Here is an 18,529-nt window from a genome sequence, read left to right as displayed (position 1 = left end):
CAGTCAAGATAATTGTGACCAAGGCCAAGGAGAGCAGATCACCTGAGGTCAGGAGTTTGAGACCAGCCTGGTCAACATGGTGAAACCCCATCTCTACTAAAAATCCAAAAAATTAGCCCTGTGTGGTGGCGGGCCCCTGTAATCCCAGCTACTCAGGAGACTGAGGCAGGAGAATTGTTTGAGCCCGGGGGGCGAAGGTTACAGTGAGCTGAGATTACACCACTGCACTCCAGCCTGGGCAACAAGAGTGAAACTCCGTCTCAAAAACAAAAAACAAAAAAACCCCAAAAAACCTTGATACTAGGGGTGGGGATTTTTCCCTCAGAGTGGAATGAGGAGGCCTCTGGGATTCTGGGTAATGTTTTGTTTCTTGACCTAGGTGCTGGCTACATAGATGTGTTTATTGTGTGAGAATCACTGAGATATACCCTTATGCTTTGCACCCAGTTGTATGTATGGCATGCTTTAATATAGAAAGAAAAATAAGCATTCACAAAATAATATATGATTACCGAAGAGAAACTTTTAATTCAGAACTGAGAAACTGAGGAGGGCTTCCTGTAGGAGGTAGCTCTTCATCTTTATCCTTTACCCTCTCTATCCCTCACTTTTATCCTGTTACCTTTACCATACATCCTTTGTCCTTTACCACAACTACACTGGAATCTGTTTCAGTGTGAAATTATTTCCACTGAGCTGGCTTTCAATTTTTATTTTGTATGTGAGTATCACAGTTTTAAAACCAAAGATGTTGGGTAATGCCTGTACCTTCCTTAGCTAGTTTCATCTGTTTATTCATCATATGAACTTTAGAATTCCTCAAATTGGGTTTTTTTTGTTTGTTTTTTGTTTTTTTGAGACTGAATTTCACTCTTGTTGCCCAGGCTGGAGTGCAGTGGTGCAATTTCAGCTCACTGCAACCTCAGCCTCCTGGGTTCAAGCGATTCTCCTGCCTCAGCCTACGAGTAGCTGCGATTACAGTTGCCCGCTATCACGCCTGGATAATTTTTTGTATTTTTAGTAGAGTCATGGTTTCATCACATTGGCCAGGCTGGTCTCAAACTCCTGACCTCAGATGATCCACTCACCTCAGCCTCCCAAAGTGCTGGGATTACAGGCATGAGCCACCGCGCCCCGCCTCAAATTGGAATTTTGATTGAGAATTATGTAAAAAGTAGAAATGAAACTAGGTAGGAAATGGATACTTTGACAATATTTAGTTTTATCAACCAGAAACAAAATAGGCATCCTTGCTTCTCATCCCATTTAAATTGCATTCTCTCTTCTAAAGCAAGTTCTTGATAAATGCTATTTTATCCCTGGGCCTATCTCAGACTGACCCATTGCCTCTCACCACTGTGAAGGCACAATACCATGGCAGAAAATAAATTAAAAGTTTTTTTGAGCACTGATATATTCAGGAGAAATGGAAAAAATCAAGACATGAGACATCTGAAGTCGAGGAGAAAAATTTTCCTAGGGGAAAAATGGTTGGTCTAAGGAAAAGTCAGTCCCTAAGAGAACGATAGGGTTCACCATCTTTCTGCATATTTCCAGGGGAAATAGACAGGAGGGAGTTCACACTGGGGGGAAAGTGACTTCCTTCTTGAGCCTGTATTATCTGCCTGCCTGTCTTTCTATCTCTAGATTTATTCAGTCATTTTTGCTCCAAGTTCTGAAGATGGGAAATGGTGCAGGAGGACTGAGCTCCAATATATCTCAGTCTCAATATGTGGTCATCAGGATGCTCCTCAAGGAACTTAATCCGTGAGATCAGACAGATTTTCAACAGGTAAATCTACTTTGAGGATCACATCAGAGGCACAAATGGATGCAGTGTAAGTACGGGGCAGTGATTAATCAGTGCTCTTGTGTCTAGTGGCCAGTTCCAGTCTTAAAAATTATAATTCTTTCCTATGTGAGGAACACTGCACACTGGACAAAGTGATTCCTTAACTGTGATCTCATTTCATAGCCCTCTGCTCTCAACCCCCTAATTCATGGCCAACAACCCTGTGAAGCAGAGAGACAGTCAGGGCAGGGCTTATTGCATTATTCTGCCGACAGGGAAACAAACTCAGAGAGGTTGAACAACTCATCCAGGTTCCATGGGTAGTAAACGGCCCAGCAGGCATCAGAATCCAGGTGTGTCTGAGTCAAAAGTCCCTGCCATGTTTCTACATTGCATGGCATATCTGGGCAAATCTCTTAATTCAAGACTTCAGACAGTGTTCTGCTGTGGAGAACAACATGACTTGAAAGTGATCATTCTTGTTTGTGTTAGTACCAAAGGCAGCATCAAAAACCATTTGATGTATAGTCATTTTAGTTCAAAGTCTGAAATTAAAACTGTAATTTCCTCTCCCAGTTTTAGGGGCAGCTTCTTGCTGTGACTAATATGAGTGGGCTTTCAATATTATCACTGAAGTGGGGAGTCTTGCAAATCAAGTAGTGACTCATTGTAAATGCATGAGAGACTAAATAATGCTGTGATGTGTCATAGTTGTCAGAGGGCTCAGGAAGTCTAGACTTTCAAAATGGGTTGTTTTCCCCATAGGCTGAGCTCATCTTCTCTGGGTGATATAGCTTGTGTCAGGTGCCAGGAAGTTTGGGCCCTGGGGAGGGAAAGCCACTGGCTTACGCTGTGTCACACTCTCTGTAACCTTATCCTCAAGAGCAGGGATCAGGAAGCTACAGCCCCCGTGCCAAATATGGCCCACCATTTATGTTTATAAAGTTTTATTAGAACACAGCCACGCTCATTTATTTGCTGTTGTCTATGGCTGCTTCTCCCCACAATGGCCAAGTTGACAGTTGCTGCAAAGACTGTATGGCCGGTAAAGCTGAAAATATTGATTATCTGACCCTTTACAGCCCAAAATTGCCAACCACAGCTCAAGACTGGCAAACACAGCCACTAAAATGCCTGCTTTAAGAAAGGATAATATGTACATCAACTTTTGAGAAAAATTGACTTGCAGCAAATGATCATAAAAGGGTGCAGCATAGAAGAAATTAGGCAGATTAAAACCTTGGTACAGACTCGGGTTTTGATTTCTCCAGGTTTTTTTTTTTTCCTTGTGGGAGATTCTGTTCTTGGCAGGGCTCTCTCTAAGGATCTGTCTGGGCTTCAAGCTGCTCAATATGATTCCTTTCAATATGTTTGGGAACAATCTATCCTACACTCTGGAAAGGGTTATTAGTAGTTTACCTTAATTACCAGAGTCATCTGCCAAGAAAGAAAATGAATATTTGCTAGTTACAGCTTTTACGCATATGGAAATTTCCAGAGTCATTAAAATTGTCTCCCCTTCCTTTCTTACTTGGCTGAGGTGAGTGACAGAATGAGATTTGAATTTTGTAATTGATTTATAAAGCTGGTCTCAGAATGAGATAAACACCCTTTCATATGGGAAGCTGGTCTCCAGAGGTGGACACCCCTGTCTAAAAGTGGCCATATGGGGTTCTTGAAGTAGGCAGCAACCATATCATGTTTATTTTTTCTGCTTTGTGGAAATGTGCTCATCATCCAAAAATCCTCTGGCTGAATGTATCCAAACATTTAAGCAATGAAGAAAGAGCTGATAACTGAATACAAGAAAGCAAATACTGGTCTGAAGGCCCATATAGGCTGTTAGAATTTACATTTGAGCTCTGGCATGAATGCCCCCTCATCTAGGCAGGAGAATTATCTTCGTTTACTTGAAGGGCAATTTAGCCGTCAGCATTTCCTTCTCACACTTCACTGTCCCTTTTCTGTTTGACTTTTTAATTTCTTGCTATCAGTAAATCATAGTTCCTTTTTCATAGTTCATCTTTGTAGGGTTTAACTGTTTAGCTTTGCTTATGTCTCATGGACACTTTGTGGCTTTGATTGCTGTTTTTCCCAAGCTCAAGGAAACCATTTAAGACAAACATGGAGACTCAAATGAGAAATCAGAAACACAGGCAATTTACCTTCCCCAACCCTGTCTTGCATAGATAGTTACAAAACACTTCACAAATCTGAGTCGTGGAAGAGGCAGCAGAAAAAAACATGCAGTAAGGGAAATACATTTGAGATGCAAGTTCTGAATGACTAGAGCACAGTGTGATAAGCCCTGAACCCTATCTTCGAAAGCTTTGTGGAAGCAAGAAACTTGTTTTTTTTTTTTAAAAAAAGCAGAGCCCAGGCCGGGCGCGGTGGCTCAAGCCTGTAATCCCAGCACTTTGGGAGGCCGAGGCGGGCGGATCACGAGGTCAGGAGATCGAGACCATCCTGGCTAACACGGTGAAACCCCGTCTCTACTAAAAAATACAAAAAAAAAAAAAAAAAAAAAAAAAGAAATTAGCCGGGCATGGTGGCGGGCGCCTGTAGTCCCAGCTGCTCGGGAGGCTGAGGCAGGAGAATGGCATGAACCTGGGAGGCGGAGCTTGCAGTGAGCCGAGATCCGGCCACTGCTCTCCAGCCTGGGCGACAGAGCAAGACTCCGTCTCAAAAAACAAACAAACAAACAAAAAAAGCAGAGCCCAAACCTATAGATAAATGATGCTGCTAAATGAACTGACAGCAGAAGTACTTTTTTTTTTTTTTTTTTTTTTTGAGACGGAGTCTCGCTCTGTCACCCAGGCTGGAGTGCATGGAGTGCAGTGGCGCGATCGCGGCTCACTGCAAGCTCCGGCTCCCGGGTTCACGCCATTCTCCTGCCTCAGCCTCTCGAGTAGCTGAGACTACAGGCGCCCGCCACCGCGCCCGGCTAATTTTTTTTTTTTGTATTTTTAGTGGAGATGGGGTTTCACCATATTAGCCAGGATGGTCTCGATCTCCTGACCGTGTGATCCGCCTGCCTCGGCCTCCCAAAGTGCTGGGATTACAGGCGTGAGCCACCGCGCCCGGCCCAGGAGAAGTACTTTTAAAAAGGAAAGCCTGAATCCAGTGTTCAAATACAGGAGGAAGAACCGTCACTCCATCGGCAGTTGGGGAATGAGTGAAGGAGCGGAGAAGCAGCCTGAGAACCAAATTCTGCAAACATTAGCAACTTATAAAACATCCACAGAGTGTGAGTGCATAACAAATAAAAACAGAGAAGAGTGAATGACAACATCCTGTCTAGGTATGCAGGGGGAAAAAACATGTTTCCTTACACTTAGAGACTCAGGCAAAACGAGCCTGCAGGGGAATGGCAAATAGGGCTTGAAGGAAATTTAGTAAAAAATATTTGGAATTTGTAGAGCCTCCTGAGTATACGGAGGCTTAGAAGAATGTCCTCTTTGGACCAGGCCTAATTTAGCATTGCCTGAAATAATCCTAGGCTCTGCCTTTGGTAAGCCCTGTGGTGTGATGAGGGTCATCCACCCTCATCACTGCTCTGGGGAATAATTGTTTGGGTCCGAAGTGTCTGCCCCTTACTGCTGCCCCTTGTTCTTTAATCTCTGTACTCCCTGTTCTTCCAGGAATGCACCTGGCATATATTTGATGGTTGACATGTGTGTTTTGAATGAATGAATGGCCAAATTCTTTGGTAGGAAATAACAGGCAGTAAGCACAGTGCTTAAGAGTACCAGACAGAGGTAGGTTCAAATTCTGGTTGTTACCACTTACAGATTCTGGTTGCTGAAGGTTGTGTAACCTTAGGCAAGTTAATTATGTTCCCTGGACCTTGGTTTTCCAATCTGTATAATGACACCAATCTCAGAGTGTTGTGAGGATTAAGTGGAAGAGTGTTTGTGGTATGCCTGATATAGTGTCTGGGGCATAAGTAGTATTCAATAAATGGTAGATATTGTTGGATAATAAGGCACTTTCACCTTCCAGAGTATTTGCAATTTAACAGAGTAACTTAAAGGAAAACAGACCTGCTGTTGGAGTTGAAGTTAGGGAGATAAGAGGACAGGGCAATGGGTTGAAAGAGAGTTGGACTGTGGAGCTCAAACAGGGTCAAGGCGAGCAGTTTGGGAACAAGTCTAAGAAGGGTTTGGAGACCTGCTATGTAGCATTGGATGGGTCTGAACTTGGAATAAGCTATATAGAATCAAGGAGGATGACTCTAGCCTGGTCCTTTAAGCTAAGGAGGCCTTGGTTTTTTCACTTAAAAATGAAGGTGTTAGACTATTAGGTGGTCTCTAACATTTCATGGTTCTAGGGCACACTGAAATTGAGATAGATTTTAAAGGGCATGTAAATAATCCAGAAGATCAATGACAGGACTAGAGTTGGAGTTCTGAACAGTGCTATCGCGCTGGAGGGTAAGGGCATTTAATTCCTCATGCATTCTTCATGTAATTAACTTTAGTGTTTGAGGGAAAATGAAGAATGAGGGAAGAATTTTTTTTCTTAACTGACTTGCTGCTTTTGAAGACCCGTGTTACCATAAGATTGATGGGAAACGTATTGCCTCTGTCCTCATGGTGCTCAGGCTCAGAAATTCATTAGAATTCCGTCTTGAGAAAGACAATGCTCCATGCTTTGTATACTATCACACACGGGAAGTAATATTATCATTAAAAAATTATCATGTTGAATTTTTGATGGTGCTCTGCTTGTTTGCAATTTTATTATTCATAGGTGTTAGCTCTGTAATTACAAATCATGTTGTTAGGATTTTGGTGCAGATTCTGACATCAAATTTGGTTTGTCAATAGATGGGATGAGCATGTCAAGGAAATAGAGGATGATGACAATGGATAAAATCCCATTTGGTTTCTACAGCTAATAATCTTGTTCAGAGTACAAGATTATTTGAACACTGTAATACGATTTCCACATTAAAAGCACGTTCCAGTCCATTCAAAAATTAAGTAAACAGAGCAGAGGCATACAGTTCCACTAATCCACGAATGTCATAAATCTAATGATTTTAGCAGCTCAAGGAAAACAGAGATTATTGTAAAACTTCACATCTGAATGTGTTATTGCCTCTACCAATGATTATTTGTCATTTATCTGACACTAAAGGTGTAAACTCCACATTACAGGAGTCAAAGGTTTTGCATAAAACAAAACAAAGCCTCTTTCTCCAAGGCTTACACTCTGAAAGTGTGCCAGGAACTTATGAGAATGTGTTAAAGAAATCAATGAGAGGTGTGGGACTAATATGCCTGGAGTTGGCCTTGGAAAGGACACATTTTTTATAAAGGAAAACCAGGAATATATATGTACAAACTATGCAAACTTTTCTAAGATGAAGTATGTTTAGAAAAATCTGGGATCTCCTTTGGCCATCAATCATTCATGGTACAAAATGGTCCCCGACATCTATACGTTCCTGTATTTTTCCTTCCAGAGTTTAGAAAGCGATGGAAGAATAATAGAAGGAACACATTTAAATCTTTGATTTATCTATGGAAGCATTAGACTTTCAAGCATAACTTTTCATAAGTTAGTGATAGTTTCCTGAAATCTTACTTTTAGCACTGTAGGTTTAAAAATACTGCTTATTTTATACGTAATAGAACTTGTTCAGAAGGTCAAACAGAAATGAAACTTGGTCAGGAAGAGTTCATGCTGTTTACATGATCTCTCCTCTAGGCACCAAAATTTTCGGTGCACTTGTAAATTGGATCTGACCAGTCTTAGCAACAGCAGTAGAAATGGCAGCCTTATTTATGGAATTCCTCTCTTATTTGGAGTATTCGAATTCTTTGAATTCTTCTTTTTTTTTTTTTTTTTTTTTTTTTTTTGAGGCGGAGTCTCGCTCTGTCCCCCGGACTGGAGTGCAGTGGCCGGATCTCAGCTCACTGCAAGCTCCGCCTCCCGGGTTTACGCCATTCTCCTGCCTCAGCCTCCCGAGTAGCTGGGACTACAGGCACCTGCCACCTCGCCTGGCTAGTTTTTGTATTTTTTTTAGTAGAGACGGGGTTTCACCGTGTTAGCCAGGATGGTCTCGATCTCCTGACCTCGTGATCCGCCCGTCTCGGCCTCCCAAAGTGCTGGGATTACAGGCTTGAGCCACTGCGCCCGGCCAATGAATTCTTCTTATTATATCTTCTTCTTATTTGAATTCTTTTAACATGGAATTCTAGAAGATCACGAGACCTCCATGTCACAGATATACCCATGTAACAAACCTGCACATGGACCCCCCGAATCAAAAATAAAAGTTGAAATTATAAAAAGTGAAATAAAAGATCATCAATGTTTATTTGAGAATGTCTGCATCTACACCAAGGAAAGAATGGCATCATTTACATAACATTAAGCTGCAAACAAATTATACTGATCAAAGCGTAGCACTAAAGCTAGTATTTCCTATCAATCTGCTAGACTAATATATTAATATAATATAATGTAATATAATTAATCTACCTAAGGGAAACATCCTGGCCCTGCTTGGATCCTTTCCTTCTGTTGGCATCTTGGGTCTGTGTTTTCAGTTTTCGGGCCCCATGCTGGCCTGTGTTGCACATATCCAAGGCTGCTGTACCATGTGCAGACTGGTCAGTCCTCAGCCTATACATTTTTAATAATTATATTTAAAGCATGGGATCATGATCAGCTGTCTTTCTGTAACATTATAGTCCTATTTTTATTAGTTACTGCATTAATTTATGTAGTGCTGGAACTTTAGATACAGGTAATTCAATTTCTGCAAATATGTCTGCCTTCTGTGGCTGTCTGAGGATGGGAGAAAATAACCTCCATGCTGAGACCTATCTCATACTGGCTTGTCTCTTGTGCTGAAGTCATTGGCTTTGTATGTCTTGATATCAAACATCCATAGTATACATATTTGCTTTCTTTTTTTTTTTCTTGAGACGGGGTGTCACTCTGTCGCCCAGGCTGGAGTGCAGTGGCAGATCTTGGCTCACTGCAAACTCCGCCTCCCAGGTTCAAATGATTCTCCTGCCTCAGCCTCCCGAGTAGCTGGGATTACAGGCATCCGCCACCATGCCCAACTAATTTTTGTATTTTTAGTAGAGACAGGGTTTCACCATGTTGGCCAGGCTGGCCTCGAACTCCTGACCTCAGGTGATCCGTCTGCCTCTGCCTCCCAAAGTGTTGGGATTACAGGCATGAGCCACTGCACCAGGGCTACGTATTTGCTTTTGGATTGTTCCAGTAAAGCAGCATGGTGACAAAAAGTCCATCAATCCTATATGTTACTCACTGCAATAGAACTTGTTTCTTCAGCTCCCTCCTCTTTACAATGAGATGACTACCAATTCACAAGCTTTCATTTTTTCAAGTTCTACTTCAAATGAGATAACAAGGGTGAAAATATCTTGTTTACAACTTAGCATTTAGGCTGCACTGCCTATGGAGTAACTGTTCTTTTATTCCTTTACTTAATAAACTTGCTTTCACTTTACTCTATGGACTTGCCTCGAATTATTGCTTGTCCAAGATCTAAAAACCCTCTCTTGGGGTCTGGATCAGGACCCCTTTCCAGTAACATCTTTCTGCCAAACCATGGAAAGGAGGACACCGAGGAGACCCCTGACCCAAAGGAAATAGACTGCAGCACTGATTGGCTGACTTTTGATATCATCTTTCGTTGGAACTCAGAGTTATTAATGGCCCTTGCCATACCAACACTTTCTGACTGAGCTCTGCTCTACCCTGAATGCAAGAGACCTAATAGTTAGGCAGGCATGTCGTCTCCCCGTATTCAGCCTGAAGAAGTTGCAGAAGATGGGTCTTTATCCCTCTAGAAGTGTTAGGATTAAGGATTCTCTTATGAAAGGGAGGGGTGAAATGTCAGAGGTGTTTAAACAAGAGCAACTCTATCTTGAATAGGGGCTGGGTAAAATAAGGCTAAGACCTGCTCAGCTGAATTCTCAGCAAGTTAAAGCATTCTTAGTCACAGGATGAGATAGAAGGTCGGCACAAGACCTAAAGACCTTGCTGATAAAACAGTTTGCAGAGGAACCAATAGGCTATACATAGATATATAGAAAGAGATTTACTATCGTTACAGCCTCACTAATACACCATATGTAGTAGTCTCATTGCCTGAAATAGTACCTCGGTCCTTTTTCTCACGACCAAGGAAGTTAAGGAGCACAGACACCAAGAGTGAGGTTGTAGCGAAAGTTTAATAATTGAATGAAGAAGGCTCTTTGCTGCAGAGAGGGGACCCAGAAGAGAGCCGCCGTTTTTACAGTTGAATGCAAAGCTTCTATAAGAAACCTGTGAGGGCTGGGCATCTCATTTGCATAAGGTGCATCTTTCTGGTAGCTCCACCCTGTCCTCCTAATGTACATGCGGGCCCTTAGCTTGAGTTCCTCCCTATTGCTTTGTTGCATATGTGTCAGGGGATGACATTTTCCATTGTGAGCATGTCTGGGCAAGTCACCTGTGTAGCCTTTCTTATCTGTGCAGCTGTGGGCATGTCTTTGGCAAGCCCCTCTGTGCAAGGTCCCTTATCTGTGCCTGCAGGCTGTTCTTTGGTTTGAAAGGATTCAACCGAGGACCCACCCTAACTGCCTGCCTGATGGGTTTTTTTCCTTTCTCCTCTCTCATTCTGAGGGATTGGCACATGAAGATATGGAGGCTGAGAAGTTCCACAATCAATTGTCTGCAACAGCAGGTGATATGGTTTGGCTGTGTCCCCACCCAAATCTTAACTTGAATTGTATCTCCCAGAATTCCCACAAGCTGTGGGAGGGACCCAGGGGGAGGTAATTGAATCATGGGGGCCAGTCTTTCCCAGGCTATTCTCTTGATCATGAGTAAGTCTAACGAGATCTGATGGGTTTATCAGTGGTTTCCGTTTTTTGCTTCTTCCTCATTTTTCTCTTGCCACTGCCATGTTAGAAGTGCCTTTCAGCTCCTGCCATGTTTCTGAGGCCTCCCCACCCATGTGGAACTGTAAGTCCAATTAAACTTCTGTTTCTTCCCAGTCTCGGGTATGTCTTTATCAGCAGCGTGAAAATGGACTAATACAACAGTAAAGTCAGTGATGGAGATCCAGCCCAAACCTGAAGGCCAGAGAGCCAGGGGAGCCAATGGCGACAATCTCCATCTGAGCTAGAAGGCCTAACAATGGGGAGTAGCAGTGTCTGAGGACAGGAGGAGATGGATGTCCCAGCTCAAGCGGAGAGTAAGTTCGCCTTTCCTCTGCTTTTTTGTTCTATCCAGGCTCTGAGTGGATTGAATAATGCCCACCTGAATTAGTGAGGGAGGCTTTCTTCACTCAGTTACTGATTCAAATGTTAATCTCTGCTGGGAACACTCACAGACACACCCAGAAATAATGTTTTACCAGCTGTCTGGGCATTTCTTAGCTCAATTAAGTTGATGCATAAAATTAGCCATCACAGCCATCTATTATTAAACAAACAAACAAACAAAAAAAGGATTACACTATGTACTTGTGGCCAAATTATAAGTTTTTGGAGGTCAGTGCTTTTCTTCTGGCTTCCAGAAATGACATGTTTGGTTCTGCTTTTGGCTAGCGGCCTTGGAAACAAGATAGGATAATGTCTGAACCCAACTGTGTTGTTCAGACCAACAAGGTTAATCCTAAATTGTTAGAAGGGCTACTCAAGTGTCTCCATCAAAGATCTGGTTGCAAGGAAGGACTTAGATTAATCCCACAGACCACTCTGAGAATCATTTGTGTAGGGCAAGAATATTGAAAACCTCCTTCCACCTCTACTGGCTCTCAGGGAAAGGTTTCTGGTTCACTTTGAAATGTACATATTTAAACATTCCATCTCAGACTTACAGTTGTGATGAACTGTGACCTCCCATCACCTAGTCTTTTGAACTTGAAAGTATTGCCTGCTTTTTTTTCTTCTTTTGCTTATTAGGCCCTTTTCATGGTTGAACTAATAAATAGAAATTAAATAGCAAGCAAACAAACAACCAAAGAGGGGGGAGATGAAGTAATAAAGAAAATGGTACCTGTTCAGTTATGGTAAGCGGATTATTGTTAATCTAAAACATCACAAGCTCCTGATGGCAAGGAAAATTTTTGTGGCACTATGTGTTTAATTCTTATTTAATGGCAATTTTAAGAGAATTTGGCATGAAGACAAAGGCAGAGTTTGAAGTCCAACTATCATTGATTGAAGCTTCTGCAGCCACCTTAGCAAAAATGAAGATGCTGCACAGACAGTTTTGCTTCAAAAGCACAATAGGTCTGAGTGTGGTGGCTCATGCCTATAATTCCAGCACTTTGGGAGGCCAAGGTGGAGGGATCTCTTGAGCCCAGGAATTTGAGACCACCCCAGACAATATAGCAAGAGCCCATTGCTTCAAAAAAATTAAAAAACAAAGACAAAAAAAGGCATCATGGTTTAGACCTCACTCACGTTTATGTGAATAAATCCTACATGAATTTATACCTCTTGAATTCTGCACATATAATACCTGAGAGGTAGACTTTAGATTTGGTGTCTAAAATCAAAACAGAGGCTAGAACATGAAGAAAAAACCCTGGCATTTATTTTTCAGGGATCTTGACACACAGGATTATGAGTAGACATGAAAATATCGACCCAGCTGTAGACAGCAACTGTCAGCAGCTGAGAAATAACCTGGCAGAAGAAGTTTCATCAGTGACTGGGGGGAGTGACACAGTCAAATTCTCAGTCCTGATTTTGGGATAATGAAAACTGACACGTGTACCTTCGGGTTCTCTAAAATATAAGTGGAAAATGAACATTTGCATCTTCCCCACCCACACCCCACTCCCAACTCCTCCAGACCAATATGCATGCTCTTAGACTCCCACAGCAAGGGAGCCCAGGACAGGACTTGAGAGCTGCTAGCCAACTGGTTAAGAGCAAGAATTCTGGATCAAAAGGATCTGACTGGGTTTAAATCCTGGCTCAACCTGCAGAGTAACTTACGGAGCAGGCTACCCTGCTGGGAAAATGTCTGTTGACTTGCCTCCTTTCTTCTTGGAATGTTCTTTTAATATCGATTAAAAGACCACATAACAGAGGAAGGAAACTGGATGGAAAGATCTGGAAGAGAGGCTCTCAGCAAAGACCTCAGGATCATGAACAGTAAGAGACCCAGGTTGGAATCTCAGCCTTTTCATGTAGCAGCAGGATTCTGGATGAGTCACTGACTCACTCTGAGCCTCATTGCCTCATTTGTAAAGTGGGACTAGTAACTGTATCTCCTCAAAAGGATTGTTATAAACATTAAATGAGATGATGTATGAATACTTGGTTGCACAGAAAAGATGCTTAAATATCTTAACTATTGTTATTACTATTGTTGTTACTGTTAGTCTACAGGCAGCAAATATAATAGAGGCCTTGAGATCTGAAAGAGGAAGAAGACATTCTAATCTTCCCAAGATGGTAAAACAGGATACAGTGAGCCTGGGGTTAGGACTCAGAGATTATTTAGAATTTCCATATTTTCCTCTACTGAATTAGAATTTGTTACATTGTATTTTATGAGACAAATCTCTTTCTTCCCCATATTCTGGGTTGAGTAATTCCACTTAAGTAGGAATTATTTAGGAATCTATACTATGAAAAAAATCATAGATTTGCACAGAGACTGAGTAACAAGACTATTCCATGGAGCATTTTGTTAGAAGGGAATAAAAGAAAATTGGAAATTGCTTAAAAATCCAACAGTCCAGGATTGATGAAATCAAACCTTATTATAAAACATATCAGTCAGCATGCTTTTTGCTGCAACTAAGACAATCCTTCCTTCCTCCTTATCTCTTTAAATTAGGTTATTAGGTGATACAACATTTATTACCTAAAAAACAAATACAGAGGTAAAACTGGCTCTGGATATGGAATTTCAAAGTATATCTCAGTTTCTTGATGCTTCTTGCTTGGACCTTGATGTGTTGGCATTATCCTCAGTCTGGTAGCAAGATGGCTGCTGCATTTCTAGCATCCTGTCTAGACAAAACAACCTCCAGGGAGAAAGAGCCACGCCTCCTCCCTAGAAACTCCAGCTGCTCCTTCCTCTCCTGTGAATAATACACGAAGTGAAAAAAAAGCAGATTATGAAACCACAGGGCAAATTTCCCCACTTTTTTTTTCCAAGAAATATTTGCCAATTTTGTTTGCTTTTGCCTCCAGATGAACTTCAGAATTAGCTTATCAATTTTTATAAAATATCTTATTAAGCGTTGATTGGGTTATTTGGGATTTATCAGTTCATCTGGGGAGAAATGGACCTAACAATTCTTCTAATTTAGAAAACAGCAAAGTGGTAGCATGGTTTATACCATTGGAAAATAGGAAAGAACTTCCCAGCAATAGGAAAATAGATGAATAAAATATAATATAGTCATACAACAGAATATCATACAGCAGTTAAAAAGAATGAGCTGGCAGCATAGGCTACTGCTAAAAGGTATGATACCGTTGATGTAAATTACACACAAAAAAGAGCACACAGTACAATACTCTCTACTGTTCATAAGTACATGCATATGTATGCAAAAACTATAAAAAGGCATTGAAAAGATTCATCAGATTTATGATAATGGCTGCCTCTAGGGAGCATGGAAGAAGAATGAGGAAAAGGAGGCATTAACTGTATCTACAGTGTTTAATTTCTTTCATTTTAAAAATATTTGAAACATGGTAGGCTCTGGGGGCAGAGAACTGGATATTGGGGCAACAGCAGTGAAGGGGGAGAGTTTCACTCTAAATCCTTTCATACTTTTTATAATCCGAATCATGCAAATTATCTCACTGACTCAACATAAATAAAACCATAAAAAGACTCTAAAATGCATAACAGTATGTTAGCAATAATCTATTTTCACTGGTACTTTTATTCTCTATATATTTCATATTAAAAAATTATCTTTAGGCCGGGTGCAGTGGCTCATGCCTGTAATCCCAGCACTTTGGGAGGCCCAGGCAGGTGGATCACAAGGTCAAGAGATCAAGATCATTCTGGCCAACATGGTGAAACCCCTTCTTTACTAAAAATACAAAAATTAGCTGGGCGTGGTACGAGCCTGTAGTCCCAGCTACTCAAGAGGCTGAGGCAGGAGAACCGCTTGAACCTGGGAGGCGGAGGCTGCAGTGAGCTGAGATTGCGCCAGTGCACTCCTGCCTGGTGACAGAGTGAGAATTCGTTAAAAAAAAATTATCTTTAAAAAAAGAAAAAAACTAGGTTTGGTGCAGTGGCTTACACCTGTAATCCCAGCACTTTGGGAGGCTGAGGCAGGTGGATCACTTGAGGTCAGGAGTTTGAGACCAGTTTGGCCAACATGGGGAAACCCCATCTCTATTAAAAATAAAAAAATTAACTGGGTGTGGTGGTGCATGACTGTAGTCCCAGCTACTTGGGAGCCTGAGGCAGGAGAATGGCTTGAACCAGTGAGGTGGAGGTTGCAGTGAGCCGAGATGTTGCCATTGCATTCCAGCCTGGGTGACAGAACGAGACTCCATCTCAAAACAAAACAAAACAAAACACAAACAACAACAACAACAACAACAACAACAAACTAGTAATGTGCACACTGTTAGTGATGCAGGTGGTGTCATTGGTGGCAGCTGGAGGTAGCTGAAGAAGAGGTGGAGGTGTGCAGGGTTGGTGGAGGTTGTTAGTGCTACATCTCCAGTGTAATATATGCTTTTATTACTCTCTGTGTGAACTTTGCACATGAATGTCCCCCAATGTCAGATTCTGATAAGAGAAATCAAACAAATATAATTAAAGATAAACACATAAGTCAAATACTGGTGGAGAGGAATGGAATGAGTTGCTCTTACCTTTTTTCTTCATGCCAGCTCCTCCACAGGCTTGTCTACTAATGTCCCCCAGTCTAGACTTGTTTCCCAGTGTCCCCAATCCAGACTTTTGTGCAAGAGTTTTGGAACTTGAGAAGGACGGACAAGCCTCACAAGAATGCTTTGTACTCCACAGTGTTCCTTGAGTAGTGATGCTTTGTGCTCTGATCTCATGAGTTTCCTCCCTTACACCATCAACATCTCATTTTTCTAAGACCACTTTCATACTGTATGATGGGATGGAAACCACATTTTTCTTTCACCTGCCCTTTGTTCTCTTAGCTTCCCACCCCTTCCTCTTCCAAGAGAGGACCAGACACACCAGGGGGCTTCTCAGGAGAAAACAAGCCAGAAGCCTAGAAGAACATCAATTTCCCTGAGGTCAAGTGGCAGACAAGAGTGTCAACAGCTTGTTCCTAGAGACCTAGAAAGAAAGAGGCCATTGAGGCACCAGCCTGGTAGGGATGGGAGGTATAAATGAAAGAGAGACAAAGGGATCTTATGGGGAAGTAGAAAGAGGCAGTCCTGGGAGTTTTAATGAGCTGCTGTGGATACTCTTTAGTATTTGAAAGAGACAAGAAAGAAGATGAAAAACTCCTGGGCTCTGCTTCTTCACACACGAGACTGCTCTGAAGCTGTAGTATAGGGACTTTATATGCATTATGATTATAATGGGCTGACTCTACAGGGCATGCAGTGGTCCTGGGGCTTTCTGTGGGATTCATTTAATCACAAATGTAATTCCAGAGCTCTGGAACTTGGAGGACCCTTGTGTCAGGGTTTCAGCTGTACCTCTGTGTAGGTCCACCATGGGAGCCACTGCCTCCTACTTCTGTCTTCCTTTCTTCAGGAGATGCCATTCCAAGAAAACCATGGAAGCAGAAAAGAGGAAGGCAGAAACACATGAAGTAAGAAGCTATGTCCTCTGTGCATGGAGACAGCAGATCTATTAGTAGACAGGATGAAGAGAAAAGGTGGCAAGAAAAGCCACATGGCTGATGTAACAAGGAAGAAAGTGGGTCTCTCAGCTCTTCCCTTCTTGTTTTTCCTCTTTTCCCAGTGCCAAGAAATGTATTTTTGGGGGCTGCATTCTTCCCACCATAATTTAGAAGGACGCTGTTGCCAGGTTTGAAGACCACTTGAAACAATCATTGTTGTTATTCTGCTATACTTACCAAGAATGACAAAACTATTTACATGCTGGGGATAGCATGCTAGAAAAATTGCTAAACAAATCGTATTTTTTTCCTTCTATAAAATCAGAGTTGCAAAGAGCAATATATTAGGCATTTTCTTTGCCAAAGAACTTTAGCTACGATTTTCTCCTTCTTTAAAATTCATATTAATGATCGTAGATACCAGGTTTCTAAGGGAAAGACTCTTTGCAACATCTTCTATATATACCCTGGGTGTTTCTGTATTGAATTTACTTAAGATTTAGGCTCTACAGTTTGATCTCTATCATGTAAAAATATATAGCAAGAAGGCTCCTGGGACAAACACTGAAATGTTTATTTTTAATTTTCTCTGGGCATTGACATTCTGGATGATTTTATGTTTTCATACTTCTTTCTATTTTCCATATATTTTACAATCTGTATTCATAGCTTCAAAAATAAAATAGTTGCTGTGAATAATCACTCTGTGTAAGAATTTTATGTGACATATGATCGCAAGGACATAAAAAATGTATGAAGCAAAGTGACTGCAAGTAGAAAATACCAAAATATTAACAGTGATTCCTACTGAGTTAGAATTATTCTTTATTTTATAATTATCCTAAATGAACATGAACTACTTTTATAATAGGAAAAAATTATTTTAAGAAGGAATTTATTAAACTTGAACCAAAGAAATGCCAAAAGGGTCAAGCCACTTGGCATTTTCTCTCTCACAGTGGCATTCTAGAATTTTTTTTGAAAGGGCATGTTTTCCCCTGATATCAATCTCAGGAGGTTGAAGGACATACCCTAAACACCTCTAGCTTCCTTTAATAACTGATTTGAATGTATTATTCTCCTATATTTAGAAATTCTCTTCAATCACACTGTGATTCAACTTAAAGGCAAAAATGCACTTGTGCCTAACTTTTAATAAGTCTTATGGAACATGTAGCTGAATTAATGTCTGATTCCCTGTACTGGGGAAATCCAGCAGGAATACTGGTCATGTGCATATACTCTGGGATAGAGCCAAAGGAGCTAGTCTTGACTGGACTGGGGAGGGGACAGTGTTCTCAGGGGTCTGGAGGCTGACCACGATTAGAGGAAGGGAAGAGTGAAACGGCAGACTGTATCTGAGAAGGGAACCGAGTTTAATATCTGAAAAGCGGTGTTAATGTCAGCTCCAAGGGAGAGGCAGAAATCAGGAAAGATGGAAGAAGGAAGAGATAAATTAGAATTTGGGGTGACAAAAAACATGCAGAAATGTAGTCAGGTAGACCTTGGCTGAAATTCCAGTTCGGCCCCTTACCTAGCTTGGGCAGGTCACTTAACTAACTCTTTGATCCTCTGTTTCTTCATCTTTGAAATAGGTGTGACCCAGATATCATCCGAGGTCATCTTCTTCTTTGACTTTAACTGAGACTGGCTTCTGGGTAGAGTCTGTGCTCTCTCCCAACAGTCAGGAGTAGGACCAATTGTGATTAACAGAGCCTCAGAAATATTAGCTTGATAGAGAGTTTTATTCTCTCCCCCAGCAAAGTCTAGCGATGGGAGAAGAGAGGGGCAAGCATCAATGGCCAATGATATAATCAACCATACCTATGTAATGAAGCCTCCATAAAACTCAAAGGACAGGGTGCAGGGAGCTTTCAGGTTGCTGAACACTTGGAGGCGTCTGGTGGGGGCTGTGTCCAGGGAGGCATGGAAGC

At 41.6% G+C, this 18,529-nt stretch overlaps 2 long non-coding RNA genes across 2 annotated transcripts; both read left to right on the top strand.

Annotated features, from left to right (window-relative positions):
• Positions 1–242: 242 nt before the first annotated feature.
• LOC115900078 lies at positions 243–7,647 on the top strand. Its single transcript, XR_004059757.1, has 3 exons — positions 243–355; positions 1,648–1,838; positions 4,930–7,647. It is a non-coding gene; the product is annotated as an uncharacterized LOC115900078 (long non-coding RNA).
• Positions 7,648–8,892: 1,245 nt separating this feature from the next.
• LOC115900032 lies at positions 8,893–17,254 on the top strand. The gene is made up of 3 exons (XR_004059717.1): positions 8,893–10,508; positions 10,822–11,021; positions 16,508–17,254. It is a non-coding gene; the product is annotated as an uncharacterized LOC115900032 (long non-coding RNA).
• The last annotated feature ends 1,275 nt before the right edge of the window (positions 17,255–18,529 follow it).

Source organism: Rhinopithecus roxellana, chromosome 10 (genome assembly GCF_007565055.1).
Source record: "Rhinopithecus roxellana isolate Shanxi Qingling chromosome 10, ASM756505v1, whole genome shotgun sequence".
NCBI lineage: Eukaryota > Metazoa > Chordata > Mammalia > Primates > Cercopithecidae > Rhinopithecus > Rhinopithecus roxellana.
The sequence above is the reverse complement of the archived record's forward strand: the minus strand, read 5'-3'. Positions and strand labels throughout refer to the sequence as shown.